Raw genomic sequence first — 16122 nt, 5'->3', positions numbered from 1 at the left:
GGGGAAGGTTGCCCAGAGTTACTGAGCTTTTTGGGGTGGGGTTCTTTACCTACGCTTCCACTCAAATGTGTTGCATTTACTAGTGCTTGCTGCTGTGGCAGCAAACAGACCAAACGCCTGGGCGGGGAGTTGTGACATTCATTATTCATTAACACAATTGACCAAGAGCATCCGCAATCGACCTGGATTACCCCAGGGATCTACCTGTCAATTGCGGTTGACTGGTTGAACATGTCTGATATATAGCATACAGGGCCCAGAAAATCTTGTCACCATCTTTAGCTCTTCCCCTTATGCTTTCTGACCAAGTGAGGAATTGAATCTAGAACCTTAAATCCAGTTCCGGGAAATCACTAGAATACCTCAGAGAACAGCAAAGCGGACGTTAATCAATACTGTTTGAATCAGCTCCTGCTGAAATCTCTCTCTACTTATTGGAGCATTTGCAGGAGCCAAGGCACACAAAATTAAAGCACTGTGCAAATGATCCTGCTTCATCCAACTGTTGCACTTCTAGAAAACAATTTATATAAATAAACTAAAGTGACAGCAGTGCCTTTTGCAAACACAAAAGAAGGGGAAGATTCACAGAATAGAGATGGGATTGGTATTCCAGGTCAATTGTTATCCATATGTCCATTCCTCCTAGTTTCTTTTTGAAAAGATCCACATGAAATTTCATGTTTATCACAAACCCACATTTAAATATTTATGTTTATCTCAATGTACACATTTCTAAACACATCTTATCTTTAACATGCATTTCAGTGCATTTTGGTTCATTACTGAGCCATGAACCATATCACAAAATCGAAAGGATAATTACATTCTGCTCCACACATTTGTCCGGGAGGTCAGATCAGGTCAGTTTGCATCAGTATTCACAGAAATTGAACTCCTCACGCATTCCTAGCACCGAGCCACTGCAGTGAGCATAAAGCTATCCCATGCCTTACAGAGGTATCTATCCATCTTCAGGGCCCTCTGCTTGTTGCAAGAATCACATGTGCACCAGGTGCCAAGTGAAAAGTGGGCTAATGGATTTTCGCGTGAGGTAATAGCTAAAAACATTGTAGTGCACCCAGGACAATGCAAGTGTGAGGAGAGAGAGAGAGAGAGAGAGAGAGAGAGAGAGAGAGAGAGAGAACATGAACTTGTGATTGGCAGAAATGACCGGCAGAATCCGTGACCAAGAGAAAGAGACTGTGGAGGAAGATTGGAAGAAGTTTAAAGCATATCTTAAAAATTGCTATAAAATTGAGGAGTGTTAAAGTGTTAAGGGAAAGGAAGATGTATAATTACAGCTATATATATCTTTTGATTTAAAGGGTAATTGAAAGGAGAATAAGTTAAATTATAATTGGCTAAAAGGGTTGCTGAAAAATTTTGAAACTAGGATGCAAAAAGGGGAAGGTATGGGGAAGTCCGAGAAAAGAGGCTTATGAAAATGAGGTTAAGAAAGCAAAATGTGTGTATGTGTCTGTGTTTGTTGTTGTTTGCATTGTTTGGTGTGGTTTCGTTGTTAAAATTGGAAAATTAATAAAAAAATTTATTAAAAAAAAAAAGAGAGAACATGAACTGAGGGCCAGTGGGGAGGTTAAGGAGGGAGGGCTAATTAGAGCCCTCTGAGAACTCCCTTCCGCAGCTGGAGAGCTGCATGCAAGAGAGGGAGGATGAGTAATGCCTAAAAATACAAGTATTGTGTCATAGGGTCAAACCATACATTACGTTAAATGTGCAGCTTGGGGCTATGTGGTTTTTTTCTTCATTTAATTACAGCTGCGGGGTGTGGGTGTTTCTCATCAGGACAGTTGTGCATAGGGAAAGAAGGTTTAACTGTGATTTGGGCATCAATGGATTTTCTCCCCTAGACTGCATAACTGCAAAGAATGGAAATTATACTTGCGGTACTCTACTCTACAGCATATCATAAAATATAATAACCAGTTTGTGGGGGGATTTTATAAGAAAAATCAAGTGGTATATAAATGCTATGAAATTTATGTTATGAAATAAAATAAAATAAAGCATAGGACAGTGACGCCAAAACAGGCATTTTCCACTATTGTCCCTGTATTTGTAGTATGCTCCTCCATTGGCTATATGTGAAGCAGGAACCATGTGTTGCCCTGAATTCCTGTTTTTATGCTTTTATATTGCTGGTTTTGTGTTATTGGGGTTTTTGTTTTGCTTTAATGATATTATTTATTGATTCTATGTCTTACTTACTTCTCCAAACCTTTATTAGGCATTACAAATATAGGGGGTAAAGGGGACCCCTGACCGTTAGGTCCAGTCACGGACGACTCTGGGGTTGTGGCGCTCATCTTGCTTTATTGGCTGAGGGAGCTTCCGGGTCATGTGGCCAGCATGACTAAGCCGCTTCTGGCAAACCAGAGCAGCTCACGGAAATGCCGTTTACCTTCCTGCTGAAGTGGTACCTATTTATCTACTTGCACTTTGACGAGCTTTCAAACTGCTAGGTTGGCAAGAGCTGGGAGCAAGCAACGGGAGCTCACCCCGTCACAGGGATTCAAACTACCAACCTTCTGATCGACAAGCCCTAGGCTCTGTGGTTTAGACCACAGCACCACCGTCTCATTACAAATATAGGCCATCATAAAACATCCATATATAAAATCTTAAAATATATACAAATAAACAGCCATGTAAAAATAGGCAATAATGAGAATTTTCATTGGAGTATCTTCCCACTAAATAGTGCCATTCACCACTCTAAGAGATACTATTGATAAAAATTCAGCCACCCTTGCAGTTACTTCCGGGTTAATGTAAGACAGATAGAATGTGTATTTTCATTGTGCCATGATATTAGAGTACCCCAAAAAAGGGGATAGAACGTGTTTGCTTAGCTGGTTGTACAATGGACAAATGAAAATAATATGTTCTTTTCTACTTTACTAGACCTCTTAGAGATTTGCCCACTATGCAATTAAAGTCATGTCTGCATTGGCAGTGACTTTGGTATCTCTGAAGCCAATGGCACCCCCCCAAAAAAAAAACCAGGATAAGCAGCTTCAAGATCAATAATCTAGCTTGATTTAGCTATCAGGTCTGCTTAGCATCAGAGTTCTGCTTTTGTTTCTCTTCTTTAAACTGTTAGCTACCCTGCTTTCCATCTATACTTAAAGAGCAATAAAAACTGAGGCTAAGCTATGCCGCTGAGTGAACAACATGGAGGAAATTTCCATTTGGATAGAAATATAGATTAACTTTGTATTTAAAAAGCAACCAGACCAACCTGTTTATTGTAATTAAATATTGACCTAATGAGAAGCAGACAACTTCCTTTCTATAGGATGTTGAAAATGTGGAAGACAGGGAGAGTTGAAAGCTAACATTTTTCACATAAAAAGGGTAATGTTAGAATATCACATTAGCCTCTTTCACTGATTAATCATGTGAAAAGGGGGTCCACGTGAGCTGAAGGGGCAACAGGGCCGCATTGCTGACCCCAAGGTTGCATAGTTCCCCATTCCCCCATGTTCACAAATTATGCATGGGTGTTTATGGGGTAGGCCTGCATGCCCAGGCATGGAAAGTATGTGCCCCACCAGGGGTCAGTCCAGGGTAAAAATAAGACATAGGACATCAGAATTGGGTTAAAACAGGCCACAGCTTTATTGATTACAGATGTGAGCTGGTTTTGGCGAAGGTATTGGGTATGTATCAGATATCAAGCAACCCACCTGCTGCTTGATCAGCCTTAAGTAACAGGTTACCCATCAACATACATCAAGCGGGACATTTCCAACAGGGCCACCACTTGGGAAGCTGCTATGGCCCATGGTCCCTATCTGGAATTTCAGACAAAGCAAACCTTTCCTGGACCCCTTTATCAGGGTAACTGATACCTAATGGCCCAACCCAATGTCATAGCTGCCAAAAGTGCGTATAGGTTTCCACAGGAGATGGGACCATACACAATCAGGGATCCAGCTGGTGCTGTGTCAAAACATGTTCTCTGTTTTCTCAGAGGTTTTCTTCCCCCACCTGTTTCCCCACACTTTAGAATTTTGGAAGGTGTGGTCTTATTGTTGCAAAGTGGCCAGTGGTGGTCTGTGTAGTTTTCCCTCTGTGTTGGGAATTTCATTCCTCCGTGCTGCAGATGTGTGATTGTTACATGTTACGCGTCTTGTGTTTACATTCCACAGTGTTGGATGTCATGGGAACGGAAGTTTAGATACACTGTTCCGTTCCATTCTGTATTGCTTTTCCCTTCTCCCCAAGGAAGTAAGAGAGGAGCCATGTTTTCTTCGCTCTGTTAAGTTTGATTTTCTACATAATAAATTAGGCTTAGCTGTCGCACCTCAGCTTCTGTTTGGACTGTGTGCTCATGTCCTTGGATATGGGCCACATCAGCTCAATGGGACACAGGAGGGATGTATCATCCCGGGCAGTGCTGCGTTGGGGGAGAGGCATCGGCCTTGGCGTTTCCCAACATTATGATACATTTCTTCAGAGTTCTGGGGCCTCCCCAGCTGCCCATGCTTCCTGATATGAAAAGGGGAGAGAGGTGCTTTGTGATGTCTGCTCCCAGACTTTAACTGAGGGAATTCAGAGAGCCTGGTTATCGTGTGCCTCTGTTTGGTTTGCTCCAGAAGTAGCTCCCCGGATGGAAAGGAGCTGTTATGGTCATTTCCTGGCAGGTGGGCTGCTTCCTGGTAGGGTGAGTGGGAGAGACAAGGTGGTGGGAAGGTCCGCAAGGTGAAAATACATTTTCAGCAGTGCACTAGTTCTAGCATCTGAGGAACATACAGGCTTTTCCTCTGCAGACATCCACACTCAGTGCATGGATGTTTGGCGGGGGGGGGGGCGGGCAGGGGAGGCAAGGAAGCTGTGTGACCTCCTGAGTGTGGACGGCAGCACAGCCCATCTTCTCATTTGATTGTGTGGATCCCCTACAAGCGGTTGACACAGGAAGGAGGGTTATAGATTCTTCTTTCTCTCATCTATATCTGCATCTAGTTAATATCCTCATCTCTGAGGAACCAGTTTGGCGGCTGTTGTATCCACCCCCCCCCCTTTCCCCCAGTAATATCCTTAATTAGATTTTCATCAGACTACTTCTTCAACTTGAATGATGTGGGTAATGCCTGTTTTTACATTCATTTTTAAATTTGCTAGAAATATATGATTTTAAATATAAAAAATTAAGAGAGACCATTTTATTAATATGTCAAGAAGTATCATTGAAATATTCCCACTAGGGACAAGTATTTCCAAATAATATTAGATTATTCAGGGACAGAAATGGATTCCAACTTACCCTACTGAGATTTTATAGGTTCTTTGCAGTTATATTATTTTGCCGTTAAATGTTAATTCAGCAGAACCTTTCCAGGTCTTTTTTTAAAAAAATAAATAAAAAATGATACAAGCTTATTGCAAATCATATTTAATCCATGGTTTTACATTTTATTACTCTGATTTAAACAAAAGCAGTAATAATAAACAGCTTGGAAACTAACAGCATTAGAGAGCGCTTTAGGATATATTTATGCTTTTCTCTGATTTGAAAGTGTCTGTCATACTTAAAACAAAACAAAAACAGAATATGGTTGCCTGGAAAGCCAGAGAGCTTTGTTTTGCTTCTCAAGCTTAGGGTGAATTCTAGCTTTAATAGTGGAAGTGATACAGCATTTGATGGGCTCCAAAGAGATACTCAAAGTGTGTCTAGCAGCTTGGGCATACATATTGAGATTGTGGGATGGGGAGGACTTTGAATAGTACCCCCACTCCTGCCCCACCACAAATTGCTTTTGCATTCTGCCTTAGATTCAAAAGCAGTTTGGCATGTGGCATTGGCGGATGGGGCTACTCTTTGTGAAATCAAAGGTTAAAGCTGCCTTGTGTTCGTGGAACTACTTGGAGGTTCTTTGGATCCTGGCTTACCTTTGAGGAAGGGTTGTAGCTCAGCGGTAGAACATCTGCTTAACATACCCTCCAAAGTGTCCTGATTTTCTAGGGTCAGTCCAAGATTTATGAAAGCCACCCAGGCTTCAGATTTGATCCTGGAATGTCCCTTTTCCCCTCACAAGCACCGCCATGCTCAAAGAGGAGGGTGAGCTGGTGCTTGTGCCAAGCTACGGCAGCTGTGAAGAAGCACCTCATTGCCTCTCCATGGGTGCCGCTGCCAGCCTCCTCCCCTGGGCAGCTCATAGGGGCTGCTGGAGAGCAAGTGAGGAGGAGAGGCTGTGCCCCATGTGACATGCAGACTCTGAGGGGCAGGCAGAGGGCAGGGCTGCTCTGGGCAGGAAGGTGGTGGCAGCACTCATTTTTCTTCTAACAGGAAATGCTCTGTGTGCGGGAGACAAAGAATGGGGGGTTGGAGAGAGTCAGTTGAGGGACAGTGAGAAATGTCCCTATTTTCATCTGAGGAATGGGGGGGGGTATGGCTTGGCATGCAAATGTTCCCCGTTTCAGTCTCCAGGTAGAGTTGGAAATGCCCCTTGTCTGAAACCCGGGGAAAAGGCTGCCAATCAGTAAATAGACAACAGAGAGAAGTCCCAATGGCCGGTCTTGGACTTAAGCAGCTTCCTATGCTTCCATCAATGCCCTGAATCATCAACAGACAATGACCGTTTAAACTGCTGGGTTTGGCAATCAAGAAATTGTTGTGATCCTTAATAAAACTTAATCCATTGAAGAAATGAATTGCATGGGGTTGGACTAGATGATCCTTTGGGTATTTTCCAACTCTACAATTCTAGGATTTTATTAAAACCCTTGCCTGCAAAACTTTCATTGATTTCGGTGATCGTTTTTCATTCATCAAATTCCCTGTGCTGCTAAGTATTTAAACACATACCTAAATTTAAACATGTGCTTAATCCCACTAAAGTAATTAATTGCTCCTTTGCTTAAAGACCTCCTGAACTAAGCCTTTGGGGACACAATATTATTTATGAGTTCTCTCATTGGTAGCATTCATTAGAGAAATCACATCCAGGGTTATTTCTTTCTTGCTACATGTCAAAGGAAATTTCCCTTCAGCTCAGCTTTATAAAAAGCGTTAAAACAAAGCTTCAAAGCAAGCATTTGCATTAAAGTACTCAATTATTTATTTAGATGTGGTATGCACATCTATCTCTTTTTTTCCCTGAGAACAACATAATGTCAAGAGCTATGGAAATTAAAATTACAACCGTACACTTAAACTGAGGCTGTAGACATAGTGAGCTGGTGAAAAATTACACAATTCATATTCTTTTCATCAAGCTGTATTTATGATCAATTGGAAGGCATCTTTGGAGACCTGAGTGGTATGGCTTTTTAGTCTTTTCATGTCAAAATGGCCACCCATCCTCTACCTTTTCCTCCTCCCTCCTCCAGACCATCTATTCATAGACTTTATAAGCAGTTGGAGACCTTTTGAACTGAAATCTGAGCTCTGAGGGTTTCTTCAGTTTTGCGTAATTCTAGCTATTACCAAAAGTTAAGAGTAAGAGTTGCTTATCCCAGTGCCATCCCAATTCCCCCTGCAATTTTCTTTCTTTCCTCCAAAATAATTTCCCTTTCTGTTTCTTTGAGCCTTAGCGGTTCACAGAGGCATTAAAGCAGTGGGGAAATAGCTGGCTCTGTCTTGCGCTGATCTATTAGAATCCTTTCAAAAAATTCCCATTTGAGCCCTCGCTAAAACAATAGAAAGCAAATCACAAAGATCAAAAACAGCCTTGCAACAGTGACAAAAGACAGCTGGGTCCATGCTCCCGTTATGCTTGTGTGTATGACATTTTTACATGTTACAGAACTAACAAGGTCAACTTTTTGAACCTTATCACAAGGATGCACATTCATTTGAATGAATTAGAATGGAAAACAATTATTCCTTCTTTCGTTTGTTTTTAACCACTTTCAAAAGTGGTAATTGTTATGCATGGAATAAATGAGGTAGAACTCTTTGTATGGGGAAAGCAGGAGGCCTGGCACTGTGAAATTCAGAAAGCTGGAATCTCTATTTAGTACAGGAAAAGATGCCTGCTGCTTGGGAGAAAAGCAATGACAATCCTAGACAGCATCTTAAAAAGCAGAGATATCACCTTGCCATCAAAGGTCTGTATAGCTAAAGCTATGGTTTTCCCAGTAGTGATGTATGGAAGTGAGAGCTGAACCATAAAGAAGGCTGATCGCCGAAGAATTGATGCTTTTGAATTATGGTGCTGGAGGAGACTCTTGAGAGTCCCATGGACTGCAAGAAGGTCAAACGTATCCATTCTTAAGGAAATCAGCCCTGAGTGCTCACTGGAAGGACAGATCCTGAAGCTGAGACTCCAGTACTTTGGCCACCTCATGAGAAGAGAAGACTCCCTGGAAAAGACCCTGATGTGGGGAAAGATGGAGGGCACAAGGAGAAGGGGACAACAGAGGGTGAGATGGTTGGATAGTGTTCTCGAAGCTACCAGCATGAGTTTGACCAAACTGCGGGAGGCAGTGAAAGACAAAAGTGCCTGGCGTGCTCTGGTCCATGGGGTCACGAAGAGTTGGACACGACTAAACAACTAAACAACAACAACAAAAGCATTTAGGTTGTGTCTGTACACCTTCCTTAATTACCTATAAAATGGTATCCCTGTGCCCTAACTATCTGAAATCTAGCAGATCTGGTGTTAGAGGCTTTGTGTGGAAGTACACCTAAAGATTTCATGCCAGTAGGATCAAAAATTCCACTTATAAGCAGGATAAATGCAGCTGGGTTCTCCTGTTGCAAGTAACTGAATGTCATAAGAGCAAACCCTTTTCAATTGCCTATAAAATGTATGACCCTTGTCTTACCCATCTGAAAGTTTTCAGGTCTGATGGCCTGGGGAAAGTCAGTGCATGCAGCAGAAGACTGATGGGATTTTCCATATATATATCAATAGGAAAATGAATGAACTAGTAAAATAAAGCTATTTAAATGAATGGGAAATGAAATAACAACAAACTGGGTAGAGAAACGAAGACACACCACTATTTACAGCATCGCCATTATGAGGCCCCACCATATCATGAGAACTGTTCTTCTTTGCTGTATAAACAGGGGAAACAAACAAACACACACAGATGGGCCAGTTCTACTCTTTTTGTATAGAAGCCAGGTTATGAAGGGTCCCTTCATGCCAAATGTGCAGCAATGAGCGGTGCCAGCATCAATGTCAATTTCCAGTGAGATCTCCTGAAATCCCAAGAGATTTTGCCAGAAATCGGCTGGTGTTGCTTCACTCCACCTCCAAGAGGGCCAGCACTGCTGCTAGATGAAGAAAAAAGAAAAAGCAAAGAGGAGCAAGAGGGAAGCAAACAAATGGCTGGCTAGACTTGGCAAAGGGGCTTATGGCCTTAATAACTGAAAATCATGCAACAAGGTAGAGCCAAACAATGCCCTAGACATCTCCACTGACTGAAACGCATCAACCATGGCATCCGGGTCATTACAAATGTGAGCAATTTTATGCTTCAAGTACCTAGCAAACATGGCACAGTGTGATACCAAAGATATCTTTGCCCAGCTTTGGCTGGTATGCCCAAAGTATACATTAGTCAAAACTTTATATAAAAACAAATATATTAGGAGAAATAATATCACATGAAATTCCCATGTCACAATCTACCATTATCTGAGTAAATATGGTGGTGAATCTACCCAGCAGTGTTGCCAATGTCATTTGGTTCTACAGATATACTGAAGGAGTGAGGACCAAGGGTCCACCTGGGTCCTCTTTGGAGAGCCAGGCTGGAGCCATTTTATAAGCTGAAAGCCATCTTAGAAAGCAAACTAAAAGCTAAAAAGACATTTCTCTCTCCCCTGCTTGCCCCTGCTCTTTGCAAGAGGATGCGGCCAGGGGATTTTGCTAGTGGTTGAGCTCTTTCTGAGAAACTGTCCGTTTGCTCAGGATGTTTAGCCCACCACAAAGTTCTAAACCGAGCAACCTGTTAAAAACCACAGAAAGAGGCGGGGGTCAAGGAGCATTTACGGGAAACCAGTAAATAGGTCAGAAAGATTTTAAACTCGCAGCGCCACCTAGTGGATAATGCAACTTGGAACCGAAAGGCCACCATCAATTCTTTAATTGGTAGAGCTTTTAATGAATATGTATAAAGAGGAATGTGTAAGGGGTGGGTCAAGGGCTGAACTGTGCTTTTGCCAAAAGGTATAAAAGTTGTCTGCATCTGACTGACGGGGGGCATTCTCTCATTTTTCCTGAATGCACCCCTTTGCTTTATTTGTCTGACAAATTAAACCAAAGTCAATAAAACTTGTGTTTTAAAAATATTGCTGCCTGGATTTTTCCATTCTGGTCTAGATTCTGAAGTCTCTAACATTTCTGGTGCCACAGGTGACTCGGATCAAGGACCTTAAGTCCTCAAAAAGACCAGAAGGCAGCTCCCTTGTCCTTTTCTAGGCAGGACGCAGGGGAAGAGCCAATAGGCCGCTTTCCTGGCGCCACTGAGGTTTTTCTTCGGAGGAGGGCGAAGCCAATTTGACCCTTCTGCTGGATCCTGTGAGAGGAGACAACGGATTGAAGGACCGAGGTTGACAGGGCAGGAGGAACCAGCCGGCTGGGGTGAGTACATGGCAAAGGGCCCTGAGGACATAGGAAGCCTCCTTATTTTAAGGAGAAGGGAGATCCTGATCACATCTCCAACGTGGCCAGTGGCATTAAGGGGAAAAGGATTGTCCCCTGATAACCACCCACGTTAAGGTATTAGGAAGAAGGAAATGGGGCAGAGGGAATTGGTGTTGGTGTTTTTGTGTTGTGTGTTGTGTGTCAGATACTCCGGTGACTGAATTGTGAATGAGCGGTCAGGGTTTAGCATCCCTTTGGCCAAGCGAGTGCAGGGTTGTGCAGTTCCTAGTAGGGCGACCTCACCTAGGTCACAACCTGAAGTGTCTGGAGAGTGGAAGGAATTTTGAAACCCGGTTAGGAGCGGAGTATCTGAAAAAAAGGGGGGGTCTGAAGCAAGCCAATGTAGTCCTTTTGAATGCTTTTGATTTGGCCCAAACTGCTTGCAATCAGAGAGAGGAGGCCTCAAAGGAATAACCACCCCCAAATTTTTCTGATGCCTGTTCCTCAGTCATCAGGCATCAAATCTTTCAGAAGCATAGGGGCCCTAGCTGGGACAGGGCAACAAGGAGTATCTCTTTGAGGCTGAGTATCTACTTAGGGAAGAGTTTCAGACTCAGATGCAGCTCTGGGAGCGATGGAGGGGATCGCTCCAGAGATCCCTTAGGTTATCCAAGTTAGTATACAGAACTAGAATGCATACAAAGGTTTCAGATCTCTGGACCTCAATGAAGGCAAGAGTTCAGCCAGGCAGAGCTGGAGAATTCTCTGCTGAGCTGTGGCTTTGGTAGTAAGGCAAGCCTCCTAGTTTCTCCAAAGCCCATTACTGAACTGGGAAGCACATGAGCCTTGCAGACCTCCAATAGTTTTGATCCCTATAGTAACTACAGCTTGACCAGGGAGGCCAACCTAAATCCCAGAACTTAGTTAGGGAAGAGCTGGGTACCTCTGTGACCAGCGGCAGTTTGGAACACATCAGGGAAACCACCAGCAGCCCCCTAGCTTCTCTGATGACCAGTGAGAGGTGGTCTATGGCTAGGAAATACGAAATGGTTTCAGACCTATAGCAGTTACAGTTGAGACAGGGAGGGCAATTTAATTGGTGTCCTTAACCAGGCACCAGCTGGATGGCTCAGTGTTTAGGTGTGTCTCAGAGAACACTGCAATAGACCCCTAGTTTGAGGCTCAGGCAGAGGAGCCTCAAGAGAGGACCTGCATCTTTGTGGCCACCACAGTTGACAAGTTAGTTGCCACAGAAAAAGATGAAGGAAGGCATGAAGAAACAAGCCGGACACCTGAAGCTGACACAGGGTGTGAGCAGCCATGTGGCAGGTGTCTGTTGGAAGAAATATTAGAAGTTAAAAAACAAACAAAAAAAACTGCACAGAACCAAAAGAGGAAGAAGAGCTTTCTCCATTTAACTTGGATGAGTTTGTGAACATGGATGAAGTTCTAGAGGTTCACGTGATAATAGAGAACCCCCCCAACCCCCTGGCTGAAGAAATATAAGACTGATCAATGCAAAATTAAGGAGCACAGGCAGGAAAACGCCTCAAGAAGCCCATTTACCAGGGATCCGAGGCAAAAGTCCTGGCCCCACCCCCATATGATCCAAGTGCCGTGGTGGCCCCCCTTGGGAGGACAGGGACAGCCCCATATCCTCAAAGCTCCACCGCTGCCCCGATATGCGGCCCCAGGAGCCGAAGCAGGAAAGGGGGGGGCTGCCAGCCAGCCCAGAAGTACACAAGGCAGAGCCCAGTGACCAGGTCCTGGATGAATTATACCCCAGTCTTAAAGAATTGAGGAAAAAGATGAGCAAATACAGAAGTTCGACCACTATGTATCGAGATGCTGCAGACGCTTATCACAGGGGTCGAGAAAAAGCCTTTGGAAAGTACCTAAAACAGTGCAGATCCAATCAGCCCACGTCCAGTGTAGAGGCAGGGACAGCAGTCCTGACCCCCCTTCGCGTGGTTTTTGACAATCCACCACCTCCACCCCCTGCACCTCCGGCAGGGCAAGACGGTGCTCAAAATGTCCCTGCCCCACCTGCCCCGCCACCGCAGCCTAGGACATTCACCCTTCAATATGTCCCCTTCACCACCATTGATTTGATGAATTGGAAGACCAGACCCACACCCCTGCGTTTGCTGAGAAGCCCCAGGCAGTGGTGGACTTGCTGTCCTCTATATTTGCAGCACATGAGCCTACCTGGACAGACTGTCAGCAATTGCTGAACACTCTCTTTACTTCAGAGGAAAGGAGGAGAATTAATACACAGGCTCTAGAACACCTAAAAGAACAGCAGGTTCAGGAGGCAGAGTGGCCTCAATGATATCCCTTAACCAACCCACAGTGGGACCCAAATAATGTGGACAATCGCAATGCTCTAAGTACCTATCATAGGACAATGTGCAAAGGACATTAGAACCAAAATCCAAAAACAGCCTGGGTTCCAGGGCATGTCCAGATCTCAGATCATGGCCATCGCCCAGAAGGTGTTTGAACAAAGAGGAGAGGCTGAGAAGAGGGAGAAAAAGCAGTGGAGGAAAGAAAAGGCAGCAGTGTTAGGCACGGCAATGGCTCACAGCCCAGGGATCCGAGGGGTCCGCCGTAGCCATTCAGAGACCCGCAGCCAAGGGGGAGGAAGATGCCTGCTCAGCAACAGCAAGGCCATAAGAATTACCCCTGTAAAAGGCTACATGGAGCCAATTGGGAAGCCTGGTCAAAATGCATGTATTACTGACTGGCAGAAAAGCAGCTATGGGAAAGTACACAGGCTGAAACAGGCTTTGCCCAGCCCATTAAGAAGTTTACAGGCGCAGTGGAGGCTTGTGAAGCAGACGTGGCTGATGCTCTAGAGAAGCCCTGGGTTGCGTGGCAGGGACTGAAGACGGCATGTCAGGCCGCAGTAGAAGCCAGACCAGAGGGATCTGGAAGCCCAGAAGGGTCTGTGGGACGCCCAGAAAGCCCAGAGGGGCCTAGAGGATGCCCAGAAAGAGTACCAAGCCCAGAGGGGGCTGAGTACCAAGCCCAGAGGGGGCTGAGGCTGCTTTGGGAAGTTGTTTCTACGGTTCAACGCATCTGTGTGATGGACTGTGTGTTGGAGAAAGGCTGAAAAGGCAGTTGCAAGCTGTTCCTCAGGCAATAGAGCACCCAAAAGTGGGGGTGCAGGCCAGGCAAGCATTCCAAGAGTTCTGAGGAGGCCAAAGTCTCCAAGAGTTATTTGTCCTTTGAGGTGAAGCCCAACAGCGAAAGGCATTGCCATGCAATTGGCAGCTGGATGCAAGGCTAACATCTATACTGATTCTAAATATGCCTTCTTAACCCTGCATGCGCATGGCGCCCTATGGAAAGAGTGGGGCTTGATTGGAGCCCACGGGAAAGCTCTGAAATATGGTCCAGAAGTTGAGACGTTACTAGAAGCTGTATGGGCCCCCAAAGAGATTGATGTGATGCACTGCAAAGGCCATAGCAGAGGTCGGGACATGGTCACTAGAGGCAACCGGAAAGTAGATAATGCAGCTTGTGAGGCAGCTCTGAGACCTCCACCAGTGGGCACCACCGCCCTCAACCCAGCTACCCTGTTGCCGGTAGGAGAAGGTGAGGAGCAGACGCACGATTGCATTGAGGGTATGGACACAAGACTGGACCAGGAGAAGTGGCCAGAGGAAATCGATTGGCAGACAGAGTGGCCAAGGAAGCAGCCCGGGAACCGGCCCCCGCCTCAGTTATTGGAGCAGTGGTCCCAGAAGTGATCTTAAGTACTGCTGACAAACCAGATACTATGAGTCCACCCACATGGGGCCAGATGCCACAACCAAGCAGCTGGAAAAGTATGTCTATATAGCCAACCTTTATCAACTGGCAGCCCAGATTTCCAGGAAATGCCTGCTATGCCAAAAGAATAATCCCAGAACTCACTCCAGATGATGTGGAACAGCGTTACACCCTTGATGAACATCAGTGGGCATGTCAAGAAGGAGCAACGCTCCAGGAAGGACCAGACAGCCGTGTTTTTGGTGCCCCAGCATCTGGCCAGCGTGATTGTGAAGAATTGCCACGAATCCACCCATTTGGGAAGCCCAGCTGCTAAAGCACACCTTGGGAGAATACTCTACATCACCAACCTATCTCAACTAACTGCTGCTATAACTAACTGCTGCTACATCCCAAAACTGTGTCCTGTGCGCCAACCAAGAGACTGAGACTATCACCCTTTGAACTTTTGTATGGCAGGCCACCCCCTTTCGTCCAAGACATCCCCGCCAGTTTGGGGCAGATGAAAAAATCACATCACTCAAGGACAAGTACAATCCCTTTGTTTGTCGTGTGTGTGTTTGCTTCCTTTCCAGGTATTCCCTCGAGCGTACATCGTGCAGTCCCGCGGCAGTCTCGCTGAGCCGGTTCACCAGTTCCTCTGGGTGACAGCGTCTGGCGACCCCCTCATCCCCTACTGCAGTGAAAGTAGCCGAGGTGATCCCCTGGGTACATCACACGCGTCTGAAATCCTGCTGACCCTCTGAAGCTGATCATCACCTTGTGTCTGACGCTACCAGGAAAAGCGTTGGGCCACGGGCAATGAGATCCTGCGACTACTCATCACAAGGACAGTCACAAAGACTTTCTCTTTTCTCTCTTATTTTCTTTATTGACTTGCTCTATGTCTTATTGCCCTGACCCTACCGAGCCATACCAACCCTATTGGTCTGCTGATCTCTGCTATGACTGGTTCGTCTTGCCGGTGGTAAGAGACGGCATACTCGTTGGCTCTTGGGAACGAGGGTTCAATAGGGCGGCCGCAGTACAGCATCCCACTCTCCCACTGTGGCTCTTTATTCACTGCATTGCCCAGCGCACTTGGATGTGGCTCCTCCGGAGAGCTGCAGGATCGGTCGAAATCTATCGAGTTCTAGACTGCTCTTGTGGTTGTGGGAGAATAGCCTGCTGGTTGCATGGTAAAGCGATATATCAACCCCATTTGATAAACCAGGCCCAAATCTTACTCCGGGTGTTGCATGGGAGGGTGTCTGAATCAGGTGCACATTAAAATTGCTGAACAGGTGCCTGTAAATTCTGCAGTCCCACCTGTGACTATCGTGGTGGCTCGAGTCTCCCAAAATCCCAGAATACTGCTTGAACTACTGGGCCTGGTAACTCCATACCTAATACCCTTGAATGTGGCAGGGTATTCTTGTGGCTGCATAAGAGTTGCCACCCAGTAGACAGACAGGGCACCTAGTTCCAGAAGAATTGGATGGGAGGGGTGCCCGAGGGCAGCATCCCCAACGTAGAAACTTGCTCTCCAGCAAATTTAGAGGCACCACTAGGACTTTTGGTATTGGGACCAGAACCCCTTGATATAGTCACCCCGTGTGTCAGGCCATTGCAGGGGTGGATATATTATTGTGGGTGCAACATCATTTACGTGGAAGAAGAAGCCCCTTTTGGATATAGTACTCTCCCAGGAAACCACAGGGGTCCCCACCCACCGGGAATAGTTGGGAAGTTGATCCAAGTGGCAGGAGCTTCCGAAATAAGGTGGAAAATGACCCCA

The 16122-nt window shown here is 45.4% G+C and overlaps 2 long non-coding RNA genes across 4 annotated transcripts in view; one reads left to right on the top strand and one right to left on the bottom strand.

Annotated features, from left to right (window-relative positions):
* The window catches only part of LOC310845410, a 722498-nt gene that overhangs the window by 654416 nt on the left and 51960 nt on the right, over positions 1-16122 (bottom strand). The gene's annotated exons all lie outside the window — the stretch shown is intronic.
* Positions 1-16122, top strand: part of LOC310845449 — a 36869-nt gene that overhangs the window by 9877 nt on the left and 10870 nt on the right. The gene's annotated exons all lie outside the window — the stretch shown is intronic.

The sequence above is a fragment of the Podarcis gaigeae genome, assembly GCF_964106915.1.
Source record: "Podarcis gaigeae genome assembly, chromosome: 5".
Taxonomy (NCBI): Eukaryota; Metazoa; Chordata; class Lepidosauria; order Squamata; family Lacertidae; genus Podarcis; species Podarcis gaigeae.
Note: the sequence above shows the minus strand (reverse complement) of the source record. Positions and strands in the feature narration are given on the sequence as shown.